This window comes from Cupressus sempervirens, chromosome 4 (genome assembly GCF_028749045.1).
Source record: "Cupressus sempervirens isolate cs-2001-9-10 chromosome 4, ASM2874904v1, whole genome shotgun sequence".
Classification (NCBI taxonomy): Eukaryota; Viridiplantae; Streptophyta; class Pinopsida; order Cupressales; family Cupressaceae; genus Cupressus; species Cupressus sempervirens.
This window is the reverse complement of record NC_143121.1, coordinates 838707799-838724074: the sequence shown is the minus strand read 5'-3', so window position 1 is coordinate 838724074 and position 16276 is coordinate 838707799.

Sequence of the window (16276 nt, the reverse complement as noted above, 5' to 3'; positions counted from 1 at the left end):
CCTAATGATCCCTAGAGAATAGGCTTGACACAAAAGGGTTAGCCCCACATAGAAAGGTCTCAAGATCAACCTCCACATGGGCCCTCCTAATTAAGGTCAAAACCATTTGCAGGCTAGGGAAAATCACGAGGACTTGACCTGTTAGAGGGAGGCCATACTGACTTATACCAATTCAAAACAAAATGAGTGAAAAAGTTGTATTGAAAAGAGATCATTTGAAGTGTGGAACCTATCAGGGAACAATCATTATTTTTTCAATGATGTCAAACCTACTACTTGATTGTGAGACAACTACATTTTGGTCTGAATGTTATCATTTGTTTGATTTATGAAGAGGATTTGAAAAGGAAGGATAACAAGAGAATATAGAGAAAGGTTGAGTTATTTGGTGTATAAAAGATGAACTAAGACCAAGTAAGATATCAATGATATTATGTATTTTTGATCTACTTAAGGCTAAAGTATATGGTTACTCAAGCTAAGCCTAGAAGAAGAGTTTTCATAAAAAAAATATTTTCCATGCCTGATCAAAAAATTAGTATAAGCTAAGAAGACTTAGTTTATGCTGAGTAGAATTCAGTATGTGTTGAGTGTCAAAAAAATATAGTAATTGCTGAGCATCAAGTAAATAATAGTGGTGACCAAGCAAGGAAAACTTAGTTGATGTCAAGAAACCCAATGTTGGTCGAGCATCAAAAAACTATTATTGTTGAGTGAACAGTGTGGATTTTGAGTGATAGTAAAAAGAGTTTAATCAAATATTTGATGAATTTGAGCTAACAAAGTTGATTTCTTGAATTATGTGAAGTGTATGGAAGATTTCTATGATGAGATAGTACAACAAAATTCAAGATAAACCATTTTGAGGTGAATTCAAAGAGGATTGTAAAAGAAGTTTCTAGAAGGGACTAAACGAAAAGTAGGTAGATTCATTAAATCTTACCTAACCCTAGAATTTAGGATTGTAGTTAAACAGAAAAAGACCTAAATTCTCTATTTATAGAGATAGAAGGCTAGAACTAATAGTTGTCATGTATGAACCTAAGGAAGACAAGAAGTCTAGGGTGTTCCTTGATGTGGTCACCGAATAGAAGAGTCTACAATTGGTATACAAAGAAAGAAGGCTTAAGAGGTTGAATGCTTGAAGGGTGAATAAGTTATTAGAGATAAAGAGTATGAATACCAAGTAGAATGGAGGACTAAACCAAAGATCTATAATCTGCAATTGAGTTGTGTTTTATTATCAAATCAAGTCCTATTGTTACTTTCTAACAACTATATCAATCTGGATAAATCTTTTTTATTAAGGCTAACCTAGTAGTAATTTGTAAATCCTATAACTGAGTGACATTCTAACTGAATCTTCTAAATTCCTCTATCAAGGCTCACTCTTAATAAGGTGATTGAAATCCTTTAACCAAGTAACATTTAATAGTGTGTATTGTAAGCTTTAACAAGATTGGTCTTTAAAAAAGCATCACTTTAGGAGAGTGAAAATTAGTAGCATATTACTAATGGTTTCTCCCAAATTAGATTTCCATGTAAAATTCTTGTATCAAATTGTATGAATGAGTTTGTAGTTGTTAGGATAAACCACGGACAGAAATAAAAAATACATGCAAATATAACCAATAACAAAAAATAATAGATCACACAGAAATGAACACAAGGCACCAAGATTTAACATGGTTCACCCAATCCCTAGGCTACGTCCACCAAATAGCAAGTCCGATCTTATTACAATCCAGTGATTACAACCTGATTACAATCTATAATCCCTTACAGCTCAATACCACCACAAGAACCAATTTCGCATCACAACATAATGAAAAATACACAACCCTAAACCCTTTTATACAAGTATTAAACCACTTTAGGGTTATAACATGTTGGCCATAATTAGCCATAACTTTAGTGGCAAATCTACGAATGATGAATAGTACCAAAATAGTTGGTGAATAGTACCAAAAAAAAAATTTATGTACAGTACTTTCCTGATCAGTGACCACAATCTAACAATCTCCCACTTGGGGACTGATCAGGCTCCACACTAAACAACAATCTCCCACTTGGAGACTGATCCCGTAGCAATATCACTACCACATGGGGATCCCACTGGATCAAACCACGCTGTACTGTGTTGTTCTTTTATTCATGTTCAGTCTAAAAGACCAACCAAAGCTAAAGAGGAGTTCAACTTCTCCCTTGTTACAACCTTTGTCAACATATCTGTTGGATTGTCATTGGTATGTATCTTCTTTAGTTTTAACTGTCAATCCTCCAAAACTGACTAAATGAAATGGTATCGCAACTATATGTGTTTGGTCTTAGAATGCAGAGCAGAATTCTTAGAAAGATGAATGGAACTTTGACTATCTATGAACAAATAATTATCCTTCTGAGGATGTCCCAATTCTTTCAAGAAGAACTAAAGCCATATCATCTCCTTGGCTACCTCTATAGCAGCAACATACTCTGCCTCTGTAGTGGATAGAGCATTAATCTTTTGTAACCTAGAAACCTAGCTCATAGCTACCCCACCAACAGTAAATACATAACTTGTAGTACTCCACCTGGTATGAATATCCCCTACCAAATCTAAGTCAACATAGCCCTGTAAATCAGTAGTAGAGCCCCCAAAGTGTAAAAACTTATTGGATGTTCCTCTCAAATATCGGAGAATCCACTTGACAGCATTCCAATGCTCAAATCCTAGATGACTCATATACCTACTAACGACTCCCACTGCATGTGCAATATCTAGCCTAGTGCATACCATAGCATACATCAAGCTTCCTACAACTGAAGCATAGGGTACCTTGGACATCTTATCCTCCTCTTCCTGTGTCTTGGGACACATCTCCTTAGTCAATTTCAAATGACCAGGTAAAGGTGTGCTGATAGCTTTAGCATTCTCCATAGAGAAACGTTGCAACACCTTCTCAACATAATCATCTTGAGATAGCGTCAATGTTCTATTCTTCCTATCTCTGCAAATCTTCATACCAAGGATTTGTTTTGCTGCCCCCAAATCCTTTATAGCAAATGCATGTGCTAACTGGCGTTTCAGCCCCTTAATATGATCCATGTTAGACCCAACTACAAGCATATCATCAACATATAGACATAAAATAATGTAGCTATCATCATCCAACCTCTTAAAATAAACACACTAATCTAAATGACACCTATTATAGCCATGCTCATGCATTAACTTGTCAAATTTTAGATACCATTGCTGAGGTGCTTGCTTCAAGCCATATAAACTTTTCTTCAATTTGCACACTAAGGTCTCCTTACCTTTGACCTCAAATCCCTGTGGCTAGGCCATATATATTTCTTCATCCAAATCACCATGAAGAAAGGTTGTTTTAACATCCAACTATGCTAAATGCAAATTTTCAATATCCACAAGACTTAAAATAGTACAGATAGAAGTCATTTTAACAATAGGAGAAAATATCTCATCAAAATCAATTCCCTTTTTCTATGCAAATCCTTTTACAACTAACCTAGCCTTAAATCTTTTCTTACCTCCTTCCTCTTCTTTCAACCTATAAACCCACTTATTCTGTAAAGCCTTTTTACCTATAGGGAACTTACATAGATCCCATGTCTTATTCTATAGCAAAGAGTCCATTTCATCTTTCATTGCAGACTCCCATTGAATCTTAGTATCCACCTGCACAGCTTCATCATAACTTTCAGGTTCACCAGCATCAGTGAGTAAAATAGAATACAAAGAGGGAGAAAATCTTTGTGGAGGTCTAATTTTCCTCGTTGACCATCTAAAATTCATTGGTGTGTGTGGTATTTGTTGTTGTAGTTGTTGCACATCATGAGGAATGGCTAGAACATCAGCTTTTGGAGTATCATCCAGCACTACATAATCATCTTCTTTCTTCTCATGTTGCTGCAACAGATCTTTGTACAACACTTTCTCATTGAATATGACATCCCAAATTCTAACAATTTTTATATTTTTAAAATTCCAAAGCCTATAACCAAATTCATTAATGTCATATCCAACAAAGACACATTTCTTTGATTTAGCTTCTAGCTTGGTTCTATTTTCAGAGTCTATATGAGCAAAAGCTTCACAACCGAAGGTCTTGAGAAAAGAATAACTCACCTTCTTACTAGTCTCTGATTCCTCTAGAATACCACAGCCCAAAGGAGTAAAGGGACCTCTATTAATCAAATATACTGCAGTATTGATAGCCTCCACCCAAATGTGTAAGGGCAACCCAGCATGCAACCTCGTGCTCCTTACGTGCTCCATTATAGTCTTGTTCATGTGTTCAGCCACTCCATTTTCCTGTGGAGTCCTTGGAATAGTTTTGTGTCTACGAATACCATTAGTGGAGCAATAATCTTCAAATTCATGACTGCTATACTCACCACCATTATCAGATCTAAGACATTTTAATTTCTTACCAATTTCATTTTCAACCAAGCATTTCCATTTCTTAAAAGTTTGAAATACATCAGATTTTTGTCTAAGGAAATAAACCCATACTTTTCTAGTTGCATCATCAATAAATGTAACATAATAATGAGAGCCACCAAGGGAAGATACCTGAGCTGGTCACCATACATATATATGCACAAGCTCTAATTTCTCCTTTTTATTTTCCTTCCCAGTCTTTACAAAACTCACTCTCTTTTGTTTTCCATACACACAACTTTCACAGAAATCCATATTAACACATTTCAAACCTGGTAAAACTTTCTTTGAATGAAGTACTTTCATACCTTTCTCACTCATGTGCCCAATTCTGTTGTGCCACAGCATTGTATCAAAATCTACAACAACTATTTGTTCTCCCTGCTCAACTGCAACAATTGTCCTTGAACATTCATTTTTCTCTGAAACAATCAAAGTAGTAGGAACAATATGACCTGTACAAAGATATAAGGTGCCTACTTTCACACCTTTTGCTACTACAAGGGAACCTTTTGAAACCTTCCAATTTTTATCATTAAAAGTAACTACACAACCCTCATCACCGAGTTGCCCAACTGAAATTAAATTTCTACTCAGCCTTGGAACATGTCTTACCTCATGTAGTAGCCAATGATTCCCATTTTGCAACTTAATCTTAATTTTTCCCTTTCCAACAATCTAACAGGGTTTATTATCCCCCAAATAAACAAGCCCAAAATCCCCTTGGACATAATCAATGAAATAACCTCTATGAGGTGTAGCATGAAATGAAGCACCAGAATCTAAAACCCATGAATCATCAACACTCTCTAAAGATAGAAGCAAAGCATCCTCTTCGGATTTGTTACTTACTACATTTGCCTCCTTATCTCCATCTGATTTATGTCCTTCATTTTCCTTTCGATTCCAGCAATCTTTCTTTTTGTGCCCTAGTTTCCCATAGTACCAGCAATCATTTGGTCCTCTCAATTGAGACCTCCTCCCCTTTGACTTTCCTCTTGATTTCCCACGATTTCTAGAGTTACTTCCTCTTTCAGTCATTCTACCCCTGCTTTGTGCATTCAAAGCACTTCCCAATGTAGATCCACCTGAGGATTTCCTACAAGTTTCCTCACTCAAAACAACACCAATCACATCATCATATTTTAGGGTACTAGATCCAGGAACAAAATTACTCACCACCATTACCAAGCCATTCCAGCTTTTAGGCAAAGAACACAAAATCAAGAGAGCCCTAATTTCTTCATCAAAATTGATACCCACAGAAGATAACTGACTAGTAATAGTATTAAACTCATTTAAATGATCTGCAAAAGATCCACCTTCTACCATTTTCATATTAAATAAGCGCTTCATGAGAAATACCTTGTTTGAAGTAGAGGGCTTTTCATACAGTGTCGCTAGGGTTTTCATCAAATCTTCTGTTGTCTTTGCTTTTGTAATATTAAATGCCATCGATGGTGCCAAGCATAACCGAATGCTTTCGAGTGCCTTTCTATCCAAAAGATCCCACTCAACCTCTAACATAGTTCCCTGATTCGTGGTTTTGCCTTCCAATGGCTTCCATAAATCCTTTTGATATAATTTGCATCTTTCATAACTGGAAGTTCTGCCCATTAAACATGTCAACCCTCAGCTTACCCTCATCTTCCATCGCTCCCACTCAACCATGAGACTCCCACTTAACCATGAGACTTTCCTGCAGAGGATAACTGAAAGACAAGCTCACTCTAATACCACTTGTTAGGATAAACCACAGCCAGATATAAAAAAAATATGTGCAAATATAACCAATAACAAAAAATAATAGATCACACAGAAATGAACACAAGGCACCAAGATTTAACGTGGTTCACCCAATCCCTAGGCTACATCCACCAAACAGCAAGTCTAATCTTATTACAATCCAGTGATTACAATTTGTAATCCCTTACAGCTCAATACCGCCGCAAGAACCAATTTCGCATCACAACATAATGAAAAATACCCAACCCTGGACCCTTTTATACAAGTATTAGACCGTGTTAGGGTTATAACATGTGGGCCATAATTAGCCATAACTTTAGTGGCAAATCTACGAATGGCGAATAGTACCAAAAAAAAAATTCCCCACTAATTATGAAGTATGTATAGTACTTTCCTGATCAGTCACCACAATCTAACAGTAGCATTTCATGCTTACATTTCTACAAAGTTATTTTGACCTAAGACAATGACCTAATAAGTTAAGGTATAGTATATTCTAATGGATGCATGCATGATATGGTTTTATGGATATGAATCTGTTATGTAGTGAAAAGTTTTATTTGTACATTTGGACCTTGGATAACTGATTCACCCCCCACCCTCTCTCAGTTATTCTAAACATTCCAACAATTGGTATCTAAGAAATTGGCACTTGTAAGAAAATAATTTGAAGGTACTAAAAGCTAAAGATCAAGATGCATAGAAAGGAGGTGCCCAAACTAAACTAGGAAAAAAAATTTGCATTAAAAAGTTTGATGAAGCTACATTTAGGAGGACTTAAGGATTATGCACAATCTAACATTAACACTAAGCATGTTAATCCTATTGGAGCCCCTACTACTGATGATATGAAAAAGACGAAAGAACATAATCAGGTAATGTTAGAACTTGCAACTGCCCTAAGCTACACAGAGTTTGATGACATCAAAGGATGTAATTCTGCTAAGAAGATTTGGGATGCTATAGAGACAATCTATGGAGGAGACAAGAATGTTTTGAGAGAAAAAGTTGAAAGTCTAATAGTAAAGTTCAATTACATGAAAATGAAAGAAGGTGAGACTATAGTCTAGTATTGTAAAAGAATCAAAGATGTTGTGAAAGCTATCAAAGGAGAAAATGGTGTTATTAAAGATGAGACTATGATCAAAAAAGTATTGAGAACTTTGTTGCATATCTATGCTATTAGAGTCTCTTCCATGCAAGAACTAAGGTGTGTTCCTAGTAGTAATCTAACCCTTGAAGGATTGATGGGTAGACGCACTGCTTTTGAACTTTCTAATTTTGATAATTTCAAAACTAAAAATGTTGAATCTACTTTCAAAGCTAAACTGACACTAAAAGAATTTAAAGATAAGAAGAATAAAAAGGTCAAGCATGTTTTTAGTGATAGTGATACAAATGAAGATGATGTAGAAGATCTTGAAGCATTGTTGGCTAGGAGATTTCACAGAGGCAAAGGAAAATACAAAGGTGAGTTACCTATCATTTGTTTCAATTGTAATGAGGTTGGTCATATTATTGCAAGGTGTATAGAGAAGAAGAACAATAGCAATAGAGATAAATACAACGGTAAAAGAGATAAGAACAACAAAGACTATAAAGACAAAGGAAAGAAGGTTTGCTAGATTGCTAAAGAGGAATCAAAAGATGATCTGATGACCATGATGATAAAATTTTGTATGTTGCTATGAAAGATTATTCTGATGAAGCAACTGTATTAATATCTTATGTGAAAAAAAATGATAGATGGATCATTGATAATGGATGTTCACATCACATGTCTAGAGATAAAAGTAAGTTCATTAGCCTTGAGTATTACAATGGAAATAGTGTTAGATTTGGTAATGATGCACCCTATCTTTAAAAAGGTAAATGATCAATAAAATTGACAAAAAAGATCATGTGTAACAATGCTTACTATGTAGAAGGACTTAACTATAACTTATTGAGTGTGTCACAATTGAATAGTTCAGGTTGGAAAGTTGAATTTGATAACAAGAAGGCTAAGATCTATGACATTGATGGTAAACTAATTGGAAATAGAGATCAAACTAGAGGTAATCTATTTTATCTTGACATGAATGATGCTATTTATCTTGTTGTTGAATTTGATGATGTGTGGCTATGGCACAATAGCTTATGTCATGTTAACTTTGATAACTTAGTCAGTATCAGTAACATAAAAAGAATCATAGGTTTGCCAAAATTGAAGAAACCTGATAATGTGATTTGTAAACAATATCAATTAGGCAAGATGACAAAATCTAGTTTTAAAAGTAAGACTCGCTCCTTAAAAGAAATTCTAAAAGTATTTCACACTAATTTTTGTGGACCAATTGAAATGCAAATCTACAAAGCTGACAAGTGCATTATCCTATTTGTTAATGATTGTTATAGGATGATAACAATTATGTTTTTGAAACAAAAATTTGGTGCTTTTCAAATATTTAAGTGGTACTTGGCAAGAGTTAAAAAGGAGACTAGTAAAATCTTGAAATGTCTAAGATCTAACAAAGGTGGAGAATTTATATCAAATGAGTTTGAGATATTTTGTAATGACAAAGGAATTAAAAGACAAACTTTTGCACCTAGGACCCCTACACAAACAAGGATTTTTGAAAGGAGGAACATATCTGTAATGGATTGAGCTAGAACACTAGCGATGGAGAAGAATGTTGCTTTGAAATACTGGAGAGAAGTTGTAAGCACAATTGTCTATACCTTGGACTAAGTACAAGTCAAGAAAGGTACAAATTCCACACCTTTTGAACAATAGTATGGATACTCATGCAATGTGAAATATTTTAAGGTTTTCGGAAGCAAGTGTTACATTCTTAAGGACAACAAAAATGGTAAATTTGATGCAAAAAGTGAAGAAGGTATATTCCTAGGCTATTCTACAATAAATAAATCTTAGAAGTGTTTAAATACTAACACTAACAAAGTTGTGAAAGTGTAAATGTGAAGTTTGATGAATATATAGAGCTGCATGAACCTGAACCTAAGAAGGAACCTAAAGAGTACAAAACCTTCATATACTACTATGAAGACATGAATGTTGATGAAGCTGAGAATCAAGTTGTAAATCAACAAGTATCAATGACTTCTAGTCACATACAATGGATACCAAGATGCATTTAGGAGCTGAGTTGTGGACAAAAGCTGAGGTACATTCTAATACTGAGATTAATGTACATGAAAGGAATGTCGAATTTGTCATGAGCCCAAATTAAAAGGATATATGAATATTTAAATAACATATTATACCATGATAATAATTAAGAATAATAATATCATAATCTATTATATAATAGTGATATATTTGACAATATAAAAATAAAAACAATATATAAGATTATAGCATAATTGTAATGTAAAATATTATATTATAATTATAATATTAATGAGTTCAATAAATTAAATAACAATAAATACTTTGATTATAAATGATATCAAATATCAATAATAACTTTATATCGTACCTACATGGGTTATATTATGAAATAGACATAATCAAGGGTAATATAATTAAAAATTATAAATAATATATAAAGAAAATATACTACATAATAGCATTAAGAATAATGATATTACTAATATTATTATTAATATAATATATAATATGTTATAATTACATTATAAATCAATAAGATGATAATATATCTAACTATTATCACATTGGACATAAATACTATTAATAACTAAATGTAATGGATTGATTAATTAATCAATATAATATTATATCTAATATGGTACAGCCATTAATATGAAAAGATAGTACAATATAAATATACAAATATAAAAAGTAGATAGTGTAATATTATGTAATATAATAATATGACATAGAATTTGTAAACATTGGAAATATAGTTTATTATATATATAATAATAATCTATTATAAATATTAAATGATTTATAAAGACAATAATCCTTAAAGAGGAGTTATTAAAAGATAATAATTATAAGACTATACATAGAACAAACCATTGTATAATATTATATAATCATTAAATATAATTTATAATTTGAAATATAAATGAAATAAATATCATTTTAACTTTGGCAAATTATAATAAATAAATATTGTTAAAAGTATATACTATATATTAACTAAATATAATGTTATCATATGTAAACTAATTTAATGTATATGATCTATGACTCATACTAAGGGTCACAACCATATAATGTATAAGGGATGGGAGATATAAGATCAACCTAATTTTGGATAAGGAGAAATATCTTCAACAATGGCAGCATTAATACCAAATATTTTTATTTTAATAATTTGAGTAATAAACAAGGTGGAAACAATGGCAATACCATCCACAGGAGTAACAGTAATAGTAATGCACAAAGGAACAAGAGTAGTAGTTGGCAGATGAAAAGAAGGGAGGAGTCCATGTTGGACCAGAGTCAGAGTATTCATTATTCTTCCATGAATGTTGATGATAGGCTGCTGCAATTTTATCTTACACTATGTAGGAGCAGTCGGAGGAATGGTATTGGGGGTCCTAGGGTCAGATCTCCATCTTCTTCCTCAAGAAGTGCACTGGGATTATATTAGGTGTTGAAACAAGATAATTCTATTGGCATAGACTATTATCAGAGATGGAAGGTGGTTGATTATGTTTGACAACATGTTAGACTTTGGAATATGTGTAGCATCCATTTTCATTGGAATCTTAAGTATTACTATTGGTATTTCAACTTATAGGATCAATGTTCTTGGAGGCAGCCCTCTAACTCACATTGCCTAGGTGATGATTATGAAAAATTCTACAAACTGTTTATTCAATCAAATAGTGATGGTTTATGTTATCAATCTTGGCTTATTCATCAATTAGTAGATTCTAACATATTTCAATAGCTTTCAGCTATGAATCAAAAACATATTTGAAATAGAGTAATTATTTAACATATTAGTCTGGATAAATTGCTACAATTGTTACTATGAATGCATCTCATCAACACATTTAAAGAAAAAGCCATAGGTGAATGAATGAGCTAAAAAGGGTCATTATAGAATTACTAGATAGAGAAGTGCGCAGTGAGTCTAAAGTTGACAAAACCATTATAGAAAGAAGAGCAGAACCAAGATTTTTGAAGTATGTGAAAAGACATCACCCCGCTGGTCAAATTATTAGAGATAAAGAAGCTAGACCAATGACAAGGAATAAGTTGAGAAGTAATACATGTTTATTAAAAATTCATGAGTCTGAGTTAGTGAAGGATGCATTAGAAAATGAAGACTAGATTAAAGCCATTAAAGAAGAGATTGATTAGATTGAGATGAACAAAACATGGACTCAAGTACCCAGAATAGAGAACAAGAATGTGATTGGAACCAAGTGGGTGTATAGAAACAAATTGGATGAGAATGGTGAAGTCACAAGGAACAAGGCAAGATTAGTTTGCAAGGGATATGCACAAGAAGAGGGAATTGACTATGGAGAGACATTTTCCCTAGTTGCAAGATTGGAATGAGTAAGAACTTTGCTTGCTTACTCTACATACAAAAGTTTCAAAGTTTATCAAATGGATATGAAGTCAACATTTCTAAATGGTATACCAAAAGAGGAGGTTTACATAGAACAACCAGAAGGATTTTTTGATACAAACAACAAGAACATGGTATGTAGATTGCATAAAGCCTTATATGGTTTGAAGAAAGCTCCAAGAGCATGGAATGAGATGCTTCACAACTATCTTGTGAAGATTGGTTTTGAGAAGACTAATGATAATAAAAATCTATAGAGTAAGATAGAAGGAGGTAAAGGGATTTTACTAGCTGAAATATTTGTTGACGACATCATATTTGGATGACCAAATGCATTGTGTAAGACAATTGCAAATGAAATGAAGAAAGAGTTTGAGATGTCTATGTTTGGAAAGATAAAGTTCTTGTGGATTGCAAGTATATCAGATGAAATATGGTATTTACATCACCTAGTCCAAGTATGTGAAAGAAATATTGAAAACTTTTGGTATGAAGGATTCAAAACCTGTTGGTATTCCTATGATGGTAGGACACAAACTATCCAAAACTAATGATTCTACTAAAGTAAATCAAATATTGTATAGGTCTATGATTGGCAAATTGAAATATGCAGTTCATAGCATGTTAGAATTGTTGCAAGGTTTTTCGCAAATCCTAATGGGAATCATTTGATGGTTGTTAAAAGGATCATGAGATACTTGAAAGGAACATAAGACTATGGTCTATACTACAAGAAGAATGATAAGTTTGAATTAAGAGCCTATACAGATGTTGATTGGGGTTGAACATTGATGACATAAAGAGTACAAATGGTGGAGCATTTTTCTTAGGAAAGAGATCGGTCACCTAGACTAGTAAGAAACAAAATTGTATATCACAATCTACTATTGAAGTTGAATATGTGGTTGTTCTAGTGAATTTCACAAATGTTGTATGGATCAAATAGTTACTCAAAGGAATGAAGAAGGAAATCACTAAACCTATGGTACTTTATTGTGACAATATAGATGCTATAAACATATCAAAAAACCCTATGATGCACACAAAGATAAAGTGCATTGCAATCAAGTATCATTATTTGAGAGAGTTGGTTCAAGACAAAGAAGTGAGAATAGAATATATGAATAAAAAAGAATAGATAGCTGATATATTCACAAAAGCTTTATCTAAGGATGCACATGAATATCTTAGAGGTAAACTAGGGTTGATACCCCTATCCAAAGATACTTAAGAAGCCAAAGTAGTGCCTTGCATCAACTAATTTGAATGTCATATTTTAAAATTTGATGTAGTGGATCTTACTTTAGGAGCTGCCTAAAGCAAGGAAGGAACTAAATTAGAAGATTTATAGTCACATGAAAAGTGATAGAGGGAGAACTTAAATTGATTATATTTGCATGTATAAATGGCAAGTCTTTGGTATTGTTTTCAAAGAGAGAGATATAAGAGAAAGAGAGGACATATAACATAGTGTTGTACTTGAAACTTGAAGAATAATATATTGAGAGAGATATCAGAGAGATCATATTAGAGAAAGAGAAAAGAAAGAGGCACAAATAATGATAGAGGAAGATATTTCAATTTCCATTTTTGTATTGTTGTTGGTATTGGTTTGCCATCAATGCCAAATAGGTAGATTGTTGAAAGTAAATTGTTTGAAGTTTAGAACCTATTAGGGAACAATCATTATTTTGTCAATGACGTCAAACCTACTACTTGATGGTGAGACAACTTCTTTTTGGTTTCAATGCTATCATTTGTTTGATTGATGAAGAGGATTTGAAAAGAAAGGATAACAAGAGAACCTAGAGAAAGGTTGAGCTATTTGGTGTATAAAAGGTGCACTAAGACCAAGTAAGACATTGATGATATTGTGTATTGTTGATTTACTTAAGGCGAAAGTAAATGGTTACTTAACCTAAGACTAGAAGAAGAGTTTTCATAAAAAGTGTCTGCCAAGCCTAGCTGAGAAAATAGTATAAGCTAAGCAAACTTAGTTCAGGCCGAACAGAATTCGATGTGTGTCAAGTGTCAGAAAAATATAGTAAGTGTTGAGCATTAGGTAAATAACAGTAGTGACCAAGCAAGGAAGACTTAGTTAATGTTTAGCAACCCAGTGTTGGCCAAGCATCAGAAGATTATTATTGCTTAGTGAGTATTATGGATGTTGAGTGACAATAAAAAGAGTTTAATCAAAGATGTGATGAATTTGGACCGACAAAGTTGATTTCTTGAATTGTGTAAAGCATGTGGAAGATTTCTATGATGAGTTGGTAGCACAAAATTCAAGATAAACCATTTTGAGGCAAATTCAAAGAGTAATATAAAAGAAGTTTCTAGAAGGGACTAAATGAAAAAGTAGGTAGATTCATTGAATCTTATCTAACCCTAAAATGGACAATTATGGTTAAATAGAAAAAGACCTAAATTTTCTATTTATAGAGATAGAAGGCCAGAAGTAATAGTTGTCATGTACAAGAACCTAAGGAAGACAAGAAGTCTAGGGTGTTGCTTCATATAGTGGTCGAATAGATTAGTTTGCAACTGGCATACAAAGCAAGAAGGCTTGAGAGGTTGAATACTTGAAGGGTGAACAACTTGTTAGAGATAAAGAGTATGAATGCCAAGAAGAATGGAGGACTAAACTAGAGATCTGTAATCTACAAGTGAGTTGTGTTTTATTATCAGATCAAGTCCTATTGTTACTTTCTAACAACTATATCAGTTTGGATAAATCCTTTGGATTAAGGTTTACCTAATAGTCATTTGTAAATCCTTTAACTGGGTGACATTCTAATGGAATGTTCTAAAGTCCTCTAAATAAGATCACTCCTAATAAGGTGATTGAAATCATTTATCAAAGTCACATTTAATAGTATGTGTTGTAACCTTTAACAGGGTTGGCCTTTAACAAGACATCACTTCATAAGAGTAAAAATTCGTAGCAAATTACTGGTGGTTTTTCCCAAATTAGATTTCCACATAAAATCCTTGTGTCAAATTGTGTGAATCAATTTGTGGTATTTCATGCTTACATTTCTAAAAAGTTATTTTGACCTAGGACAATGACCCACTAAGTTAAGGTATTGGATGTTCTAATGGATACATGCATGATATGGTTCTATGGATATGAATATGTTAAGTCTTGAAAAGTCTTAGTTGTACATTTGGACCTTGGGTAACTGATTCGCCCCCACTCTCAGTTATTATAAACATTTCAACAAGTTACAAAACCAAAAAAAATTCTTTATTTACTTTATTTTTCTTCAATAGTATGGGTTTAGTTCTCAGGTGTTGGTTTTATGACTTTCTAATCATGTACAAAAGCCAATTGTTATTATAAATTTTGGTCTGAATGCTATCATTTGTACAAAATAGTATGGCATCAAAGTCATTTGTAAAGTGAATTTCATTGACTTCAAGTGAGTATCAATGGTCACATTGAATAGTTTATTAGCTTAGGATAAGTTAATTTCAATTTTTAAAAAATAATTTTATTTAATATTGTATTAAGTATTTTTTATAATTCTACTTAATTTCATTTTTTACTATCTTGTGGTAAGGTTATTCAATTTTTGTAATTTAGATTTTGCTATTCTTTTAATAGCTTTGTTCAATATATAAAAGAATATATATTAAATATAATCTTATTTTTGTTCTTAAAAAGATTGGAATTAAAGATTTTAAATATGTATTGATTGTTTAAAAAATAATCTTAAATATCTAGATTATAATAATTTATCACAGCATATAATAAATTAGGTCTTGTATAAGAAATAAGTATTATACAGCTAGTACTCATATCAAACTAAAGTTAACTATTAAGATCATAATATTTTCTTATAATATAAAATATTATATTATATAATTACATATATTATAAGATGATTAAAAATAATTAATTGTATATAAAATAAAATTACTTTCATAAATTTATTTTTAATACTTAAATTTGTTTAAAATAATTACAAACAGTAAGATTTGTTTAATTTTCACACTGTCATGTTAGAGTTCCTTTCTAAATTAAATTGTGTGTGTGATTGATTATACTACATGATCCATCATTAAGATGAAGTAAGAGATAGGTAACAAAAAAGATTAGATAATTGTAGACAATACCTATTGTGTAACTCTAATAACACATACTATTTTGTAAATAAATTATACTTTATAATATAATCTTTATAAAAAAATATAATCATTCAACTCAACACATTTAATAGATAAAAATATATACAATTACACAAAATATCACACACCATACATATCCATAATAAAAGAGGCTGGTGAAACTCTAGAACATACAACTACATCTCTAAAATGTATTCTCCTCTTAAAATTTAAAAATAATATTCATAAATGGAAACTCGTTTTATAATAAATAATAAGTTTCAAGCCATCTTTTGTTTGTATTTCAATATTTACTATTTGAAAATATTTTAAAATAAAAATAAATTAAAATTAAGATTTCATTATAAGTTGAAAGAATAAATTTAAAATAGTATAAAAGAAGAATGTATCATATTTATGTTAGTGTTCTCTCATATCTCAAGATCCTCCCTATATTTTTATTGGAGGTGTT